Source organism: Diadema antillarum, unplaced genomic scaffold (genome assembly GCF_040938485.1).
Source record: "Diadema antillarum isolate AM-2024a unplaced genomic scaffold, OU_Dant_1.0 seq00000048_RagTag, whole genome shotgun sequence".
Taxonomy (NCBI): Eukaryota; Metazoa; Echinodermata; class Echinoidea; order Diadematoida; family Diadematidae; genus Diadema; species Diadema antillarum.
In genome coordinates, this window is record NW_027271157.1 from 674225 (window position 1) to 696942 (window position 22718).

General features: G+C 38.1%; 1 pseudogene; it reads left to right on the forward strand.

Moving 5' to 3' along the window:
• The first annotated feature begins 424 nt into the window (after positions 1-424).
• Positions 425-22718, forward strand: part of LOC139725512 (DNA damage-regulated autophagy modulator protein 2-like) — a 35920-nt pseudogene continuing 13626 nt past the window's right edge.

The following is a 22718-nucleotide window of genomic DNA, read 5'->3' on the forward strand; positions in this document are numbered from 1 at the left end:
AGGGAATGTTTCAACACGTGACACATAAACCTATGATTTGCACAGTGTGTAATATGAAATTGATATACATTATCGTATTATTATAACTGTATTAGTATACTGATATCGAAACCAGTTGATTCGTTTTGCCCTCATTCTGTTTATGCTCGACCATTTTCCTTCCTGTTAACTTCAGGTCAGTACTAAGGCGGTGTTTCAGAAGGTCGGACTTACGTTGGCGGGACAAAACAAAATCATCTAGCTTCTCGCGCTCTCCACTCTCCACTTCCGCCCGCTTTCCCGCGCTGGTCAGAAGGGCGCGTTGGTGATATAGACTCGCGGCATTCGTCGATTTCAGCATCGTACAGCTGGCAGTTATATCTTGGGGTGACATCCTCGCACTGCTGGGCGGCCGTGTTCTTGCTGCAACATCAGCGTCGTCGCCATGCCGTGTGGCATCCACCGCTACAACTACCTGGGCATCTTGCCCATTGCCATGCTTGCCCTCTCGATCACCATGTTGGTCAGTGCCTACATCGTGGCCGTCACCCGGGGCGACGTCGCTTTCCTCTTCCCGTACATCAGGTCAGACAATTTTTCCACGACAAAACTTTGCAAACAGATCCTATTACTATATATACAGTGTTTTATTGGAACATTTTTTTTTTGTTTGATTTCTGTACGTAAGTCCAGAGTTTACTACTATAAACACTACTTTCCTCTCTTTCTCAACACATATTTGTTTATAGGTATGATACACCTTTCTATAGATATGAAAACAGCATCTTATCTATCTATGTATTTATTCATCTATCTATCTCTCTATCTATCCATCTATCTATCTATCTATCTATCTTTCTCTCTATCTATCTATCTATCTATCTATCTCATCTAAAACCAAGAAAACAAGATGATGGGTTGTCGGTCATTAATGCGCATGCTGGACCTTACCAGTCCTGTGGAATAAGTTGCCAGCAGATCAATACATGTAGTATATAATTTGTTATTTTTCATTATTTTTGTTCCATTCTTTTACTTGCTCCCATGTATACACATGCTTGTAATAATTTTTGTATTGTATAATTCGTTCTTTCCCTCTGCGCCTTGAGTGTAATAGTCACGTGGAATGTTTGGCGCATTATTGTCATTATTATTACTATTGTTATTATTATCATTACATCTATATCTGTTTATCTACACGTATCTATTTCTCTGTGTATCTATCTACCTGTCAGTACTATCTGTCAATCCATTTAGCTGTATATCCTTGTTCTATGTACATACATGAACAAAGAAAATCATATATAACGTTAAAGGGATCGTATAGTTTTGGCTGAGACCTAATTTCAGGTTTCTAACATTTTTTGGTGAGATAATGAGAAACCTCCTACGAAATATGAAAGAGCATGTAATTCTATGATGAATTCAACGTTTATTTCATCAAAATTGGTTTTTGAAATGGCTGAGATATCCACAAAAGAGCGATTCTAATAAAGTGTGGGACCCACACTTTATTATGATCGCTTTGTTTTACTTTGTTTTTTGATGTTTCAGTCATTCCAAACCCGATTTCCATCAAATAAACTTTAAATTCCTCTTAAAATGGTATGCTCTGCACTATATCATAAGTGATTTCTTGGTATCTCACAAAAAGTAAAAAGCCCAATTCTCATCTCCGCCAATACTGTACCATCCCTTTAACCAGGCCACTTAGTGTGTACATATTATGCTGGTTATGCCTGCATTGTTGCGATGTAGAATCTTAAGATTGAAGAATTGCATATGTGCTATGCTAGAGTGTGCCCATTGTTTGAATTGTCAAAGTTAGCTCTACACTGCCCTTTTAAAAGACAAGGGCACACTCTCTTTCCTGCGAGAATCTTGTCAGATGTCGCGAAAAGATTGTGAGCAGCCTTCGCAAAGCAACAGCATGCGTGTCATGTGTCCGTTTGACCAACTTTTCCCCTTCATGTTCACTTTCTGTAGACCCACGAATAGTTGTTCTATGTAGACGTTTGCTGCGTTGCGTCACCACACTTTTCCTATCTGACCTTTACAGTAATGTGTTCTTATTACCCGCGACCGGTGTACGAATAAGTCCATTGTGAGATGTCGTCATCACAAGATATGCAACGACTTCCTCGGGTGAAGTGCCCGGTCAGGTCTCGGGTGTTTTATCAGCAGACACCGCTCTGGTAGACCAATGCCGTGCTGCGATTATGTAGGCCTAACTGAAGTCTTGCGCGAGGAAGGTGCTCCAAAAAGGCAAGCAAGAAACCGGAAACGACGCGATTAATGTCTACTAGTTGTTATCGCAATGATAATGATGATAATAATTTAATAACAATAATAATAATAATGATAGTAATAAAAGTGATAACAATGGTCATAATTTCAATTTTCAATTTCAAATGAGATTTTATTTTGAAAAGCACATTTTTGTTGATACAAGTTCAAGGGAAAAATTATAATAATAAATTGCGACAATAAAATTATAATGCTAATGATAATGCTAATTATGATAATTATCACAATAGAATGATAACAATAAAATGATGACAATAACAATTACCGCTCATTATTGTTAGTACTTCCATTATCAATATTATATAAATGTGAATAAGCGTCACAATTCTACATAAAAATGGGATAATCGTTTGTAAGTGCAAATACCAGAGCTGGTACACTGCTGTTTTTTTTTTCTGGTAACGTCATATTTTTGCACTTCCTATACCTGCAGTTCAGTTATTTGTGTAGGTGTGACTTTCACCTGTGTAATCAGTTTGATCACGTGTTCAGTGCAACCAAGCAACGTAAATAGTAATGACTAGCAAAAACGTATGTTATAAATACAGTGCAAACATACACACATTTTGTCGAGAGACCTTCACCAGCTTATTCGCTTGTATTTAATCATGAAGCATTTTGTCCGACAAATTTGTCGGACAAATTTGCTCTTAGCCAAAGATGCAAGGATTTCAGTAGCTTTTAACAGTTTGTCCGACGAAATATCTGACAAAACGTTTCATGAAATGCCCCCCCCCCCCCGATATGTTGTAGGTATCAACTACGTTGTAGGTATCCAGGGGCGGATCCAGGAATTTCGTAAAGAGGGGGCGCGTTTACAAAATTAAAGGGGGGGGGGGCGCACGCACCCCTCCCCCATTTTTTTCTTTTTATTTCTTTTGTTTCAACAAAAAATAAAGGGGGGGGGGGCGTGCGCCGGTTGCGGTCCTCCCTGGATCCGCCCCTGGGTATCAGTCTTGTTGCCCCGTAATAAGGCGTTGGTCAAGTAGGCCTATATCAGTGAAGAAATTCAAAAAGAAAATCGGCCTTTTAATAGCCTTCGGTACACGGTTGTTGAACTTTACGTTCATCGTAGAAGACTTAGGCCTGTAGTCAGTTACCAGTCGCATTAAAATGATGAGAGGTAGAACATTGACCTCAGAGGATACAGGAAGATCTGGACAAGGACTTTGCGTTTTTCCCAGGTACGTCTTGCTGTTTGTTTGTCCCCTGGAATGGAAATAGCCCAGACACAATGTCCGGCTTAAGACAGGAAAACAAATAATGCACATGCATAGTTTAGATTCTAACCAACGTATTTCAGGGAAGAACAAACGAACAAACGAACAAACAAACAAACAAACAAACAAACAAACAAACAGGCGCCCAACTAGATAAGATGCGGCCACAAAGTTGCTTCCAGCTTCAAGCTGTTTTTCAGTTACGATGCCAAATCTTCAATTACTATGCATAATTATGCCTTGCTCCTATAGGCAATGATACTTAAAGGTACATATATATAGAAACTGTACTTCACAAATATACAGCCGCTGACTACAAGCATTTGTTGAGAGTTCGAAAAAATGATAAAACTAAATTACGCTATTGTCAAGATGTCGCGGTTAAGATTAATTCATAATATAATAATTAGTCGAATTATTTTGTAACACGTTTTTTCTTTTGCTACTCTTACTGTTATTTTATAAGCACTAAATTTGAATCAACTTATCTTTTGGGGTGAGAATTGGACAATCGAAAGATATACTTGCAGCAATCATTGGACGAAAGTGAACAACAACAATAACAGCAACAATAACAACAATAATAATAACAACAACAACAAGAGCAACAATAAGAGCAACAGCAAGTCAGAGACTATTTTCACGTCCTCATTCGTTAAAGTTTGTTTGAATAATGAGCGTCTTTTTTTTTTCACCGCTACCCAATGCCACTGTGTTTATATACAGTAGGTTTGCAAGGAAACTGATAGTCTGCTGTGAATAAAAGACCATGAAGACTGTCATATCAAAATGACATAAAGAATCTTTCCTCATCTTTTTTTTTTTGCCAACGTTCTTGTATCACAATGATAATGATATTATCAGCAGTCTATCAATTGATGTCTTTTTTTAAACTACAAATTGTAATAATGATTAGATATGACAATGGCAGTTGAAGCGACAATGATTTTATTTCCCAAACATCCCCCTCTTAGACATGCAAGGAATTCACATGCAGTCGAGTGATTCATGAGGAAATTGTTTTATGAAACAGACTTAAAAAAGAACAGCAGAAAATCTTTACCAATCATCAAATACAGGTGAAGACAAGAACTGAACAGGAATATGCATGATGAAATATAAATCTATGAAATAAAAACAACATTCTCTCTGGAACTCATTTCCTTTGAAACTGAGAATGGAGACCTCATTCTTTCTGTTCAAGAGGGAACTCAAAACCTTTTTGTTTCAGTAACTGTGTACTTTTTTTCAATTGGGATCTTTTCCTTAATGAAGCAATGTGAGAGGAGGTCTTATCTTCCTGCGCCAGGAGTGCCACTGTGTGACAGACACGGCGCATTACAAGACTCCATTATTATCAATATCAGGAGTCCAAGCTACTACATATCCAATACAATTAGAGAAATGTCAATGATATTGTGCAACAGTTACTATTTAGATTCCTATAGTAGGTATAGTCTTGGCAATACCTCCTTGGTCTTGACGTCCCATGGTTCATGCCACTGCTGCACTTTACACCAAGGAGAAGCGCGTTTTTTAAATTACGCGCGAGGACGCATTGATCCGCTTTTCACCCCCGACCTCGACCTGTTTCGAGTGATAACACAAAAGTTGCCGAAAAGCCTGGTTCTCTACTTAATTATTGATATAAGCACCATGGCCACATGGTCAATAAACTGGTTCATATCAGCCAAAACGAGACATATGAATAATATACTCTATGTTGTGAAACGAAAGAGAATAAGATAAGAATAATTAATGCAATAATTATGTAGGCTAACATACGCGCATATATCCACACCACGCAATGTAGGCCAGGATATGGAATCTGTGAATGATATAGGAAGCGAGTGTGAGGAAGAGAGGGAGAGGGAGAGAGAGAAAAAAAAAAGAAAGATAAGGGGAGAAAAAAAAAAGAAAGAAAGGAAGAAAGAAAGAGAGGGAGAGGAGAAGGGAGAGAGAAAGGAAGTTGGTGATTATAATTATTTGCTGGAATTTACTGGCATTTTAGCATCTCATACTCTACGGCCTACTCTTGTTGATATCGGTAAATTATCATTGTTTTCTCGTTCATAACTTGGGGCGGGCTCATTCTGCATAGTCATGTTCTTTTAAATCATATTTTCCTTCTTCCCTTCAACTCATTTTCCTGTTCGTTTTCATCTTTCGTCTTTTGCTTCATCTCTCCTCCTCCTCCTCCTCCTTCTTCCTCCTCCGCCTCTTCTTCTTCTTCTTCTTCTTCTTCTTCTTCATCATCATCATCTTCTTCTTCTTAAATCGTCTCCTGCCTTTACTCACTTTCACGATGAGCGGAAACCTAGCGAAGAGAGAAGCTGTGGAGGGAAAGAAAGAAGAATGATACCACGGTCACGTATGACATTATTTGATCTGCTGCACGCGCGCCTGTATAATCTGCAGCGAACATATGCATCTACTCACAGGCTTTGACGTATCCCTGATGGCCAATTAGCGACAGAAGTCATAAACAGATTCACGTGTGCATGAAACATCAACACTCCTGCACATTGCAAATAGGACTGTTGAGAAGGACATTTCGTAAAAATGCGAAGACGCTATGGCGCATGAGTCCTTTGTAGACGAACAGGCTCCTGTGCTCCGGAAAAGCTAAATAATTGCAATATGTCGCACCTCCGGACAACTTTTAGAACATAACATCAAGTCTACCTGGAGATTATCTAAATCCTTTGCATTATATAGTTTGCAACAATATTACAACGAACCCCAAAATAAAAACGAACGAACAAACAAAAAACAAGCAAACTATTTGGCTTCTAACTAGCTTCACTGGCTTGCAGACGGCTGAATACTATGCGGATCGTCATGTCAGAACAATTTAAAATATGAGGTCGTTGATAGGTTCTAATTAACAAAAAAAAAGTACACAGGTCCCTCCGTATTCAGACACATAAAACAAATTCAGCCGGTTTCCTCTCTGAAATATATATCCGTCAGCCTGTCAGTTTGTCTGCTGCCGAACTACCAGGTCTTACCTGTCTATCAGATGTGTCCTTCGATACCACGATACTTCTCGATCGATCAACTACCTCAATACTATGTCTTGTTGTGGTCCCTGTCTGAATACCTCCGCATGTCACCAAGGCCATGAACATGATGAAGGTAACCCACTCAGTACTTGTCTCGAGTGAATGACAAACTGAGATTTTCGGCGAGTGCGTGATCGGGTTTCAAAGAGACATTAAAACAATTTTTAAAAATGTATTTGTATCTCTTTGTATGCCAGGAACATTTGACAGTGTGTCGCAAAGCTATACGCCGTCTTCTGTGCAAATCGGCAGTCAAAGCACACATTCCCCGCAACGAGTTACTGACAAATGTTAAGGTAGATATTACTCTTCCTTCTTTCGGACATGTCTGAAGGACTTAATTCGTTAGCTCTTTTATTATGATAGGAGCAGGAAAATACTGGACATTCTCTCGGTGCTTTCCTTATTTCCTTCCTCTATACTGTGACATCACACATTTATGTAGCGTTCCTTATCCGGCAATGATGTACATGCTTTCAACTAGAACTTTCAATCTGAATCGAATATCCGATTGTCCTCAAATGTAATGATGTTTGCTATCATTTTACAAAACTAATGATTCCTCTCTATTCACTGAACGCATAAAAAGTACTTGGGGTGAATTCCCCCTTTAAAGAATGATATTGGAATCATCCCAACTCAAAGTCAAGCAACTTGTATCCATGGTAACACAGGCTCTTTCTCTATATGCAACACAACGACTGTCAGTTGCTGTAGTCAGGTAAGATTGATAATTGTACTTTGAACCGTGACGTACAGTTCGAGCTGTGTAGAGTTATATGCATCAAGGTCATTGGATGAAACGATCAAGTGAGGTGAAAACTGACTAGAAGTATGGATTAGAAACTGTTGTGTGTTTATTCTTTAAGGTGGGGCCCGTTTTCTGTAAGAGTTTTTGCTGTCGATGATTCAGAAGCAGGAAAAACAGGCGTGTCCCACCAGAAGTCTCATCCTGCCGCGAAACGGTCAAATCTCGCTGTTTAATAATAGGCGGACCTGGCTGCTGGGGAGTTCATCGACGACCGCCCCACCGGTCGTCAGTGTGTCTTCTGGGTCACCTGGTGATTGGTCGCCATGGTGACGGCACCTGGGATGATTTAAAGGGGGGAAAAGCCCCTCCCTATCATACATGGTCTAGAGTAGAATAAAAAGGTTATTAGAAACTATGGCAAATGTGAACAAATCAATTCCTGGCATCTAGAACTTCAAAACTCAGTCCCATGAACATAGCTTTCCATTTGTTATGTCACGTTATGGTGACCAAGGAAAATACCTGCAAAATTTGCCTGTTATTTTCCCTACCTACTTCTTATCAATATAATTATATGCATTTTTTTTCCTCTGAGGGAAGGGAAATTATAGAGAGATCTCATCCAGCTATATAAGGGATGCAGGTGTGACAGAATAAGGGAAAATTATTTCATCTTCTCTTTAATGCTTCCAAGACGACGAAAAGTACCTCTCACTTCGCTTCTTGATTACAGTGCGATAAGTGATCGCATTACGTCAATATTCCTATCGGTCCCTCGAAATCGTGGTAGTCATTCAAAGTGTTATCCACTGACTCAGTTATCTGTGGGGGACTGCATTCAGGGGTATTAAAGGACAAGTTAACCTTCATCGACATGTGGATTGAGTGAATGCAGCAATATTAGTAGAACACATCAGTGAAAGTTTTGGGAAAACCATACAATACGTTCAGAAGTTATGAATTTTTAAAGTATCTGCACAGTCACTGGTGGATGAGGAGACTACTATAGCTTGCGATGTCACATGTGTAGAACGATTAAATTAGAACATCAAGAAAATTCAACACATTTTCACTGTTCTGCATTGACTTGCCTATTTCCTAAGGCAGAGGAAATAATATTGCACTTGACATACGTCAGTGGCAAGTCGAGGAAATGTACACTTTTTTCACAAAAAAAAGGTGAAATTCTCTTGTTATTTTTCTTATATCGTTCTGCGCATGTGACATCACGCACTGTAGTAGTCTCCTCATCCAGTTCACTGCGCAGATACTTTAAAAATTCTTAATGTCTGATTTTCCCCAAACTTTCACTTATATGTTCTACTAATATTGCTGCATTCACTCAATCCACATTTACATGAGGGTGGACTTGTCCTTTAAAGTAGATAAAACTGTTACTGTCACACATGGGTTCCAAGTTGCCAAATGCCTACGTCATTGGACGAGATGTATCCCATGATATCTCTCGAACTGGGTGTAAAAAAAAAAAAAAAAAATATGGATACCTGGTAATGCTGGGGTGATGAAAATGGCGGTCGCAATTCATTTTTCGTAAGGTTCGTTCTTCTGAATGTTCCTTAATCCAAAAATGAAATAAGGTTCGTCATTCCGAAGGTTCGTTATTCCCAAGATTCGTTTCGACGCAGCGGCGCGCCGGTTCGTTAGTACTCGGTACGCACCTTCTTTTCATTTTCGGATTAACGAACCTTCGGAATAACAAAACTTTGGAATAACGACAAGAAATTAATGTTCGAATTGAGGAACCCTACTTCACTTTCAGATTAGGCAGAGGGAATGTGTGCGTTTTGGAATTCCAACGTCTTCGGAATGAGGCACACCACCCAATAATGGCAGGACCCTCTGCAAGAGCAGTGATAACTGTGAAGAGGCTACTAATGGTGAATGAGACCATTATTGTTATCATTAAATGATATCAAATTTTGATACTATTACAGCATTATCATCTCGAGACAAACATGAATGCTGTCGTTATCATGTCCAGGCATGCGGACGTAAAAGGAAACGCTCGAGGAATACCTGCACTTCCAGTGCAGGACTGGTACAGCGCAGAATACATACACTTTATGACTAGAACTCATAATTGAGTCAGCCGTGATGAATAATTATTATACTGACCGCTTGTGTAACGAAGGCACGCGTGCAACTGCTTGTCCACGCGACAAGATGTGGGGCAGTTTCCCCCCTCTCCTCCCGCCTGGCCTCGTTCCGGTAGCCTGGCGTTTGTCCAGCAGATTCCATTAGCGGCATCTAACGACTTGATTGGCAACCTTGTATGGTATCCTCCTGTGGTCAACAAGTAATACAATGTAAGAACAGAGACGATTAGGACTTCTTGCCTGTATAACATATGTGTGTGTGTGTGTGTGTGTGTGTGTGTGTGTATATGTGTGAGTGTGTGTGCCTTGAACATGCCGACAGGAAATTAATCCATTCTACCCTATAATGACGAGGGTTAACAATCACCCTGCCCAATTAGTGTTTACAGCAGTGACAAATTAGTCAAAACACGGAGCTACTCCATGGTCTAAATGAATGTGTTACGAGTTGTGACGTCAGTTTTGTTTTTCTGTAGCCTTTAGGGTACTCATGCAACAAACGGTCATTGAAGTTAGTGTAGAGGTAAAAGGTCGCTAAATGCTACACATGGTCAAAAGTCTTATGACCTTTTTGCAATTCAGGAAGACAGTGTTCGATGTCAACCACGGTTATCTTGTGGTATATCGTGAAAGTAATGCAGAGGACAACCGTACTTTTACTTCCTACCCGCTTGGGAAATGCATGCATGATTTGGTTTATATTGATACTTTTACTTATTACTCTTTAATGCATTTTGCTTCCTTTGAATTTCCTTTCAGCGAAGGCCAGCGCAATAAGCGTAAAGATTTACAATTTTAGCCTTAAGTATCTCGGAATACCATCACGTCACAAACAATCAAACAACACCCTCAACTCTATATTCTTGCAGAGAGTAGGTCATTTGACATTTATTGTATGTCTTATCGTTTCTTCATGTTGGTGCCCATCCAGTGGCGATTTCTGCTTCTGTGTTTATCTGAGTCGTATATAATGTGACAACGTGTGAGGAAACGTGTTTAGTGTGTGCGCATGCGCCAATCAATGTATGACGTTACCCAACTTAATGTATCTGCTTGATGTAGGCCTATTGTAGTCATCGGTTAGAAATGAACATCGATTAGTTGCCACAATATACGAAGATAAAGAAGGCAATTTGGTTGAATTCGACAAAACTGTCTGTCGAAGCTTTCTTACCATTTCTTTGTATGGGCATATCAAAAAGGAGATTGAGCTCTTTTCCTTCATGCTTACTGTCGTGGTGCCTTGTCCTAAAAACATCGTTACCCTAGGCAATTATGTATGATCATACAACGTTTATGCTGTGTTTTGCTAGTGTACCGCTGTCAGCTCTTCTCGCTCAACGCTTCAACAAAAGGTGCTCGCCTTGACAACTCGTCACTAGTGCGCGACGCTCTTGACCATGCTGTTGGCTATCAATGTCCCGCGTTGATTACCCGACCCGACCCGACCCATCCCAGCTGTTAACCGCTCAGGAGCAACACGAGGGTAGATGCCAAGTTCAATTTGGATGAGTGATACCGTTCGAGCACCCGAACAAGACATTCAATCCTAAATCAAAGTCATTAGCTGTCAAACACCATTGACGACTCACACGGCATAGGTTTCACCGGCACTGACAGGGTTAATTTGTAAAGACTTGGAACGCTGTGTGCCGTAGACATGGCCTGTGTTTAGATAGGATCATGCTCTTGTTGCGTCGCACGTCAGGGTATACACACAGGCCACGAGTTTAAATAGGATCGTATTTTCAATGTTTCTATTACATGACATGATACGCACATACCTTACGTACAAGACACTATATAAGGCAGTCAAGTATATCAAATCCTCAGAGAGTTTCGTTATTCCAGCTCCATAATCATAGTTTCACTTTTTGTTCGAAGTTGCTTTCGACACCACAAATTCCCTTGACCTTTGTACGTAAAGGAAGCAATTTGCAATAATGAATTCGTCGACATGGATATCAGCCAAATTTTGCTTGGTGTGATTTTTGCGTTTACTATCAACTGTCTTCCCAACTAACTTATCTGATTTAGATCGACCGGCAACTGTTGTAACTTCCCGTATTAAAGGGAGCATGGACATGCAATTATTTAAAGGGATGGTGTCGTTTTGGTTGAGCTGGCAATTCAGGTTTTAACTTTTTTTTTTGTGAGAGAATTAGCAACCACTTACTTTAGGCCCAACGAAGTCTTTATTATGATGATAACAAAGATTAGCCTGATTATTTCACGCTTAATGCATTGAGTGACCCACGCTTTATGAGCCATGCCTTTCAGTGACCTACACTCTTCCATCATTAGACATACTTTCTGCCAACCTTGCAAAGTATACATAACTCTTCTTGTTATGATTTACTTTATGATGGACATTGCATGATGTATTTCATACAAATTGATAAAACAATAACGAACTGTGTATCATACTGTTTGACTTTGTATCTTATTTCATCCTTTTGTTGGATGGAAATAAATGATAATTGAATTAGATTGAATTGAATTACGTAAACTTGCATTCGGAGCGTGTACTTCTGTCCGGTTGGGGCCAACATCAATTGTAATCGAGTAGACAGATGGATATAGGTGCACAAAAAGTAATCAAGAGGAAATGTGTCACACTAAAAAGTACTTTTGATTGCAGCCACTTGTTTCCAAAAACAGCGGCCATTTGGCGGCTTTAACAAGTTAATATGCATGTGGACTCAGTGAATGCAGCAATATCTGAAGAAATACATCACTAAATGTCTGGGACAAATTGGACAATCCGATTAAAAGTTATTGATTTTAAAAATATCTGAGCAGTCACTGCTGGATGAGGAGACTACTGCGGTGTATGGTGTCACATATACGTAGAACGATATAAGGAAAGTATAAAGAGGATTTCACTTTTTTTTTTTAAGAAAAAAAAATGCACATTTCTTCGACTGGTCACTGTGACGTATGTTAAGGATAACTATTATTCCCCTTCCTTCTGAAAGAGGCAAGTCAAGAGTTTCTTTATTATGCGGGAAAAATGCAAAAATGTTGAATTTTCTGTTTATATTGTTCTTCATATCGTTCTACACATGTGACATCACAAGCTGTAGTAGTATTTGTATTCAGCAGTGACTATAGCAACTGAGACAATGCAAAACGTTTTAAAGGATTGTCAGATTCTTCTCGCACTCTCAATGGTTCTACCAATATTGCTGTGCACATTCACTTAATTCACATGTCTATATGAAGGTGAACTTTAATTGTCCTTTAAAGAGGCCGACAAATTTGGCGGAGATTTGCTGACAACTTTGTTTGGTGGCTTGTTCCGGAAGGCGAGATCCATCCACGTGTTTGCTTAAGTTATTGTAGTCAACATTACGCAATATATTTTATAAGAATTTAAAAATTTGATGGGTCTGAACACACTGAAGAAGCGTATTCATAAACAAACATTTAGAAAATAATATAAAGAAAATACGGTATAATAATGCTTTTAATGGTAAGGTGTTTACTACTTGTATTATAGACATCATTACGTTTATGAAGGTATACATATGGAGGATTTATGGTTCTTCAAATGTGGAATTATGAAATGTGTCTGGAATGCCCCTTTAATCTGAGTGTTGTTCTTTTTATTTAATTTGTGGTGCATAATCATCATTTTTGTCGTGTAATGTATAAAGAATATTGTGAAAATTGTAATTATCTATTCATAAACTAAATGTATATTTTCTCCGTTGACAGGGGTTGGTGTAAAACAAAGATGAATAGATCATTAAATATTCTATGAATGCTGGTTACTCTTCTCCAAACACCGACAGTTGGTCTTTCGGCTGCCTTTGAAACGTTTATGATAATATGAATTAATCTGAATTGAATTTGAAATTGACTTAAATTGATATCTTGTTTGTCTGCATGGGACAATGTGATAATTGTGCGATCAGACTCTCTATTGCCAAATTTGAGAGTTTCTTTTCTTTCTTAGATAGGGAAAAATATATATTTCATATTTTACAGTACTGCAGGACTATAAAGTGCCTTACACCTGTTCTGTGCGATCTTATAGAATGCTCCCGTCAGGGACGATTAACCTTATGAGAAATTTTACAGAGATATATTTCATAATTTAATTTTCCCCCGATGTGATATCTGTCGATTAGTTTCGTCGAGAAATCTCACGGTCGTTTTGTTATTGTTGTTGTTGTTTTGTTTTGTATTGCCTTTCTACATGGTGCGGTGGAGTGACGGACTTTGATTGTCGGTGGACGAGGTTTCAGTTGACTGACCTCTGGCGAGGTCAAGAGGTCAGGCACCAAGCGAAACTCCACCTTCACTTAGCGTCACGTGCCTCCGGTTTCTCGGGTCGATGGATAGGGTATTCCCCGTGCGACCGCTGTATACTAAAGAGCACGTTGAGCAAGCGATAGATGCTTGAGGAGGACTGCAGCACACAGATCTGTATGATATTAGTGGGGCAGCAGCGCGCTGAACAACCCGATCTTACCCTGATTGGTCTAATCTTGTCGCTGCCATGGGTAACCAGACGGTGCACAAAGAATTGCCGCTGAATGATTGGACTCTTAAAGTGAACCTTGCAATGTTTTTTTTTTTTTTTAATAATCCATGTACCCACAATGATCATAATATCGAATTAGTCGTTTGTTTGTTTGCATGTGTGTGTGTTTTGTATGCTCTATTTCAACGTATTTAACAATGCATTTCCCTATCCTTACAGGCCACAAAAGGAAAATTCTTTCATCACGATATCTCTTTCTCCTTTTTCGTGTTATCCCCTTTTCTGCCTGTTATTGCAGTTCTTCTTTTCCTCCTCCTCAATTATTTTCCCCTTAAGTAAGGAAATTGTAGAATAGGATTAGATAGATTACTCCGTCCTGAAAAATACCCCCAAACAATGACAATGACAACATTAATTATAACAGTTGTAGAAATAAGGATAACAATAACTACCTTATAAGGATGAGTTGATGATGATGACAACAATAGCAAGTGATGAAACTAGCAGCAATGGTAACCAACGATTGTGACAATTTTAATTATCAGAACTATGATTTCTTAAGACACACGTATTGACAAAATTGATAATGGCGATGGCAACTACACTGAGATAAACGAGAAATCATTGTGAATAGTAGGCCTACACATGATCGTACATCAAGGGAACAGTAGTGAACAACAGTGACTAGAACTATTCTTATCCAGTATTCAACGGCGAGTTCGTTGCCTTTGGAAGATTATCGAGTCGGATTACCCACGTTCTCCGGGCGGTTTTTATTTATTTATTTATTTTCATGTTCTGGTTACCACAGCGAAGGCACAACAAACATAGCTCAAGATTTTCACTCGCAGCGTGTTTCTTACTCATCAAACCGCCAGCAGCGTACGAGGGCCGAGACGGGGTATATTGTGTTGGAGCAAAATATGGTGTTTAGACCTTGGCTGGAGGGTGTGTGTGTGTGTGTGCGTGTGGGAGTGGCCGTATGTGAGGGGGGGGGGGGGGAGGGAGGGGATGATTAGCAGGTCCATTACTCTTGTAGTAGGAGCTTTCAATTAAAAGGTCATGCATAATATATATGGAGGAACGTACTTCTTGTCTCGGCAAATTGCCCTTCGATCTTATGTGACTCTCTCAAAATGTTAGTTTTACATTGTACTTGAGTGCTACCAGACTGCAAAACTTCTGTCATTGTGTCTTTTTCCCCCCTTCGCATTGGCTTAATTCTGGTCTGGGCTTTCTGTCAGCATAAAAGCAACAACAACAACCTCTCCTAAAAACCTACAACTTGTTCAAGACCATACCCACAGTCCAAAGCAGCATACTACGTTCTTCTAGCTTTATTCACTAGTCTTGTAAGTGCTCTTTGACCTCTCATTACAGCAAAACTATTCGGCATCCCTCAAAAAAAGAAAATCAGCCATCTCTTCATTCTGTCATTTCCCTGAAATAAAAAAGAAACTAAAGCATACAAAAACAAAACCCGCAACAGTTCTATTTTGCACATGACACATTAGAATTTGTCATGACTTAGACGAACATGCTGAAATATGTAACTAACCTCAGATATCTTGGTACGCCTGTCGTCACTGGAGATAACTGATAAAAGTATCCAGAGTTTATCCAGAGAGTCCTACAGTCCTGTAGCTTAGAGTATAGCATCGCTTATCATTATTAGACCTGCGCGTTGCCATGGAGACGATATCATCACCTTGTCAAAGCTTTGGGTCACGTGGCAACAGATGTAGTTACCAAGGAGGAAATAAGATTATGGAATCATATTTATGTACTTACCTTTCCCCGCGAATTCCCCATCCTTCACTTAAACAAACGCACCCAGAAGACTGTGCACAAACTATAATATATTTCTCCTTAGTTTTTTTTTTCTCATCTTTTCTGTTCTCCGTGTCACCCCTTATCCTTCTTATAAGATTCTCTTGATTATAAAAGCTAGGACGGTTTTAGCTGAGTTCCATTTAAATGATTTTAATTTACATGCCTGTAAGCTATACCATGAATTTAAGTATAGATTTGAGCGTTTACAATAACAAAAATATTCAGCACTGAAATTTAGCTGTTCATTCTGGGCTATTTTCTGAACATTATGAATATATCTTTTTGCCTTCAATGGAAAGGGAAAACGTCGTTAAGGAGACAGCGAATCAAACGAATCAGTCCTAGACATTTTTGAGGTTGCGTGCTATGCACATAAGAGTGGTTTCCTGATGATTATAACACAATTATCAAGCGATAGTAACAAAAATGATATCCATAAAGTCTGTATATACATCACATTGAGATGTAAAATCCCGGATAGAATGGAATGAGGGCAAAATTAAGCTGTGTGTACACTTTGTTTGTATATACCATTAGACATTTAAACATGAAATCATCACCGTAATGTAATTGTCAAGAACCTCTAAACACGTCGCGTTTTACGAAACAACATCTCGTGAAATAAAAAGGACAAGCACAAATTAAACCTCGAGTTGGTCTGTGTATACTGCGACAAGTGTACCGACAAGCTATTCTGATATTCGTTAGAAAAAAAAGAGACAAACAAGCAAAGGCATTTCAAACTAACTAACTAACAGACAGACAGACAGACAGACAGACAGACACATACACACACAGACAATCAAACCAAACTAAATAAATGCAAACCCATAAATTTGAGGATGCTGCCGGGAAGATAACTGTGGGCGGAAAATCTCATTAAAGAAAGGAACGGACCTTGCCTGGTCAGCCTTCCCAAATTTCCTTAGCATTTGAGTTTTGAGCGATGACAAATGACAGAGCTAAATTTCCTAAGTCAAATCGTGAAAGTACAGAGATAATGTAAACGTTCCTTTCGATGATTTGATTTCATTTTCGAAAAAAAATCCCCTTTTTGTTTGACTTTTATGTTGATGAAAAAGAAACTCATAAAGAAAAAAATGCGGTTCGAGTTTCATTGAAATCAAAAGAAAAATATGTGAAAGTCAGGAATTGTCAAATTTTAACATGTTTTTGTAAAACGACGATATTGGATAAATCACATAATATAATATATGCTTTTATTGGATGAGGGAATGATTTTATTGCCTGAAAGTTCTCCCGTCGATCTGTACTTAAAGGATAAGTCCACCTTCATAGACATGTGAATTGAGTGAATGCAGCAATATTAGTAGAACACATCAGTGAACATCAATTTGTCCTTTAAGACTATAAGAAGATTATAGTATTACGTTATGTCAAATAAATCAGTAACAGTATCACCGCTCCCTACAACTTACAAGCGAAAATCATGTTTGCAAAGTTGATGCAAATTTCTGTAAGTTCGCATGAAATATATAAAATATGTGTTAAAAAGGAAATTTAGTGCAAATTTGTCTATAGTAAGCAAATTGTGACTGCATGCTCAGGGAAAATGACGCGAAACTTGAAACTTTCATACCTCTCCGTGTTTTGTCCAATTCTGATGAATCTTTAATTTTTCTGTCTGATTAATATGGCTGTACCTATCATAGTCAACGTGACCTGAGACTTTCATTTGAATATTTAGACAATCTTTTCCCTTTCATGATTATTGTTTTAACTACTTGCATTCGACAAAACGCGCATGAACTTTGTTTGAAATCATAGATGCAGGGGAGGGAGATGGGGTCCTTTTTCATCACGAATCGGATGTTACGATGTTAGATTTAGTAATCCCGTCCCATTTTATCAACATGGATTAAATGGTGATTGTACCTTTATAATCGTGTGTTCGTCAAATTTCTCATATGGACTTCTATTTGTGTAATAATATGGCGTCTTGATCACGTGTTGACCTATAGACATGTGCACGCACGATGAGTGCAAATTCATTATTGTATCGTGATTAGAAAGGTAAAGTGAACAAAAAAAGTTGCGCAATAACTTGATGATGTTTTTTTCCCTGGCCGCCTCATCCAGAGTGTAATCGCCACAAATTTTCGTTTCGTGTTGCTATCTCATAGACTTGTCTCGTTATATTTGACATGGTGCAGACACGTAAGTGAAAATCATGTCCAGCGTCAGCATTTCGTTTCCACATGGCATCTTCTGGACGGGCAAGTCCACGTTTTAAAAATAGAGTCCCCAAGGCCACTCAAATTGGCATCCGTAAGGCAGGCAACAGTCGCCATTTAAAGCTGAAAATAGGAACAGTATCAACAACAACAAGAACAAAAGTATGTTGAACTTAGCGCCACCTGAACAGCATAAGGTAATCATTAATTCTCCTTTACTCTTTTTTTTTTTTTGGGGGGGGGGGGGGGTTCGGGTATTTCGCTTTGGCAACGAGTCATGATCGACAATACTCTCCTGTAGCTCGGAAAGAGAGAAGGATCAGAGACTGGTTTCTTGAACTTTTCTTGACGGGTACTGGAAGTGTCAGAAGAGGGAATAGGAAAGAGAAGGATACAGATATAGTTTGATAGATAGATACATAAATAGATAAAGAGAAACCAAACAAGCATAAAACAGATGGATACATCTGGTGGGAGCAACAGGTAAGATAGAGAAATATATATATATATATATATATATATATAAGTAAACAATAGAATCAGACTTTGGAGTATAGAAAGTAGAAGACGTAGAGGAGTTTGTTGCCTAAGTGTACATGTATGTAAGGGTATGCATGCATATTTTGCATGTGCGTATAAATGAAGAGTTTGTTCCATTTTTGAAGATTTTGAAGTATGGTCTCTGTCATAAAGTACAAAATAATACCTTTTAAATGATACATTGATCACTACATAAAGGTACATTTTTGAAGTTATCGTCAAAAGAAGCAAAATTTTCTTATTATTCTCTTTATTTTTCTTGACCTTTAATCACAAATATCTCCATTTGGCAAATATGAACTTATCGGACAAACTCTTCAAGTATGCTTTAGTATAATTATGTTCGTATGTATGTAGGTGTATGCATGCTTGTTTGTGTGTACAGTATGTGTCTATGTATATTCATTTATCCATTGAATGACCAGTATTCTTACAATTTACACTTCACAAAGAATTTAGGATTAGTATTTACACTTATTCAAATTCATGAAATTCTTCCGTCGAGATGTTTTTTCATTGCAACTGCTTGACCCTACATCGACGTAAAAAAGCACTGAATTGATCAGTGTTTTAGTAGTAGCCACGATTAAAAAAATCATGGTTTATCATGGCTACTACTAAAACACTTATCAATCACGTCAATTCAGTGCTTATTTACGTCCATATTGGGCAATATGTCAATCACTTGCAATAGTATTTACACGTACAGATATAGAGTTAGTAAGGAAAATGAATACAGGAGGACAGAACGAGAGAGAGAGTGGGGGGGGGGGGGATTTCACACTGAATTGATCTGACAAATGAATCTGGAGAGGGGGGTGAGGGGGTGGCGTCCCGCGGGGATCCAAACCATCACCCACATTACAGGACTAAGTCCAAACAACTATCCCTCGACGCTCTGGATATGGACTTGAACCAGATCGAGATGAAATCTCACCGGACAGTGACACTATATCATCTGTTTTGTCGTCTGTTATATCAATGTATACAGCTGGAGGTAGTGTTGTTTAAATATTATGATCATAATCACTCACCCCTCCCGCCTTCCGGGTGATTGTAGATCTATTAAAGCGATTAGACCATGTAAACCTGTCAGTCTTAGTCATAGGATTGACAGGTATTATTGGTTGTGAGTAAGATACGATAATCCCGCCGCACACTCTACGACTGAATCGATTGCTCGACTGACTGTCGTTGGATCCGAAGTAAATCACAATAGCCTCGGAATAAAGGCTCGTCTTTACTTCAGATCCAAAGACGGTCAGTCGTGTGAGCGAAAGTCGTATAGGTGTAGTGTACAGTTGTCTTTCGTTCGGCAATGCCCCAACCGCCCTTCTGTACATTCATTGTATCCTTGACAGCAACAACACCAAACTTTACTCAATAAAGTCATTCTTATCGAGTCTATGGTTGTACATGTAAAATGCACTTATGACCCTTTGAAGGGGGTGGGGTTTTTTGCTATATTTTTGTTTTTTTTAAATTAAATTGAAATCGTCATTCAGCTGTATCAGTTCTAATAAAAAAAAAACTCTAGAAAACTCCAAAAGTCGAGAAAAAAAAAGAGAATAATCTTACAAAATCGACGCTGAAGAGAAATACTATCGATTGAAAGTCACATAAACAGAAGCTATTTCTCTTGAAGATGATCTAAATGTGTACTTTACAGTAACTGGAATATGGATGAATATCATAGTGTAAAAATATTATGTAAAAGTGGTAAGAAGGAGACGCTTTTTTATCTCCACTTTTTTGTGTTGTGTCCCGGTTGTCGATCGGATTTCGAAATTACTTTGAAATTAGAGTTAGAGATCAATCACTAGTTCGGCTAATAGGCATTTCTTTGGGAGGAAATGCGTTTCAGGTTCAAAACCACTAAATATGTACAATTTAGTGAAATACTTGTCGCAATAGTTTTACCAAAGAAAAAATAAAGCAACGACCGATTGTCATAGGTTTCGGGTAATAGTTACCGTTAGTACATTGTTAACTAGAACTGCCGAGAATTTGAACATCCAGTTATGATTCTTTCGGAAGTTATGCATTCATAAAGATGGTAAACCCACCAAAAACAGCATGTCGCAAATTAATAGTTTTGCTGATATGTTACTATTATGCAAATGAAAGCATGATCTTTTTTCATTAAAACTTGTTCTAAGGCAAATTAAGCCATTTGCCTACACGTTAGAATAAAAAGAAATATAATTGAAAACTATTCAGTTGAATTATTTTACAAGTCAAAATTGTCGCAAAGGCCTGTGAAACATACGTTACTATGATTTCAAGTTTTCCTTTAAAACATTCCCTGGGGTTGAAATTGTGAATTTTCCGTCCTAAAAACTTAGAAAATGTCTCGTCCAATGCTGTAAACAATAGTTGTGCCACCTGGTTATCTGCTGCAGAGAAAAAGCTTCAAGCACTAACATGTTTCAGACCGTATGGTTAAGAAATGAAACATACGTTACCACCGCTATGGAAAATTAAAAATGAAAATGTTACAAGGAAGATACCAAACATAGGCATACGGTACCCCAATCTCTACACTGAGTTTTCAATTAAATGAGCCATTACTAATCGCTTGAAAAAGTCACATCGAAGGTTAGATTTAACTTACGTTACTGAAACATACGTTACCCCCGAAAAAATAATCTTAATTAGATTCACTAACATTGCAACCATTCATCGATAACAAGTGCTATCTAGAACCATCTTACTCCATAGTTGCTTAGAAACAGTCCTTGCGACAAAATGGCGCATCACGTTGACGACTCACAGGGAATGGACTGCACGAGATCTTTCTCAGTATCTGAGCGAACGGTATATATATTTTCAAAGTCATGTTTAGCGTAATTACATTCAAATATTGGTACACTTTTACTATAAGCAAGTACTTTGGTGTTTGCTTTGTCGAGGAGAATAACAAGTTTACATCTCGCTCAGATATTTATACAACATTAAGGTACCTAAACATAGGGTCAATGTTGTAACGTAGGTTTCACTTAAGGTAACGTAGGTTTCAATTTTACATCTGCAGGTACACTGTCGTACTTTTCACCAAAGCTTTATCCTAAAAAAGACTAATATCCATAAATAGACAGATGAAAAACATATTTAACTTTTAGGCTTGAACTAACCATTCTTTTTGGCGATAATCATTGTCAATGAGGCCCTGAATACCCTGATAACGTAGGTTTCAATCACTCTATCAAAATCAATCCAATATGTATGTTAATGATATATGAATGATGAAAATAATTGTTTTCATTTGAATTATCATATCATTTACTTCAAAGTTATAGTGATTGTAGTCTACCAAATTCATTATGTGACACTTCATTCCTTGAAATTAGAGGTAACGTAGGTTACGTAATTATGTAAGAATATCTTATTATTGATTTGCAGTATGGATTTTCTTATTTCTCTGTGAAGGGAATCTTATCATTACTCCTTGGGTTCCAAGAGGTCAAAATGGGAAAATCAAGAGCCAAGATTCAGGCCGATTACTGAGGAAGGAAAAAGGAAAAGATTGGAGAAGAAGTACTCTCTTAAAAAATTGAGTGTAAATATTCACTCTTCATGGAGTGAATACTAAAAAGAGTGAATTTAGAGTAAAATTGGAATAAATTTTGAGTGAAAAAAGTTCATTTTCGCTCCGGCATTTTGGGGTGAGCTCAGGGATCACTCGAAGATTTAGGAGTGGTCCCTGAGGTCACTCTAAAAAGAGTGAAAATGAACATTTTCACTCTAAATTCACTCTTTTTTTTTATTCACCCAGTTAAGAGTGAATACTTTCACTTGATTTTTTTTTAGAGAGTAAAGCCGAGAAACATCTGTAAAAAAGTATAACGTTCCTGTGGAAAATCTTAAGAGTTGGGAAAAACAAGAGCGTAGATAAAAAAATGAAAGAGTTAAAAAGTACAAAGCCTTCGGCAAGAAAATAAAAGAAGACTTAAACCGATCTCAGCAAAGGGAAGGTGATAATGTCGACTTGATTGACAAGGATTGACAAGGAAATTGATTCACAAATTTATTTATTTGCTAATGATGTATACTTATGTATGCTTTACAATGAAAGGTACTGGATAAAAGTGTTGGCTTATAGATATCAAATTGAAAGGATGAAATGTATGTAAATTTCCTTGTTTATGCACCGAAAATCATTCATAAAAATTTCTACCCAATCTAAACTCTTCCGAGATATTAATGAAAATATGTTTAA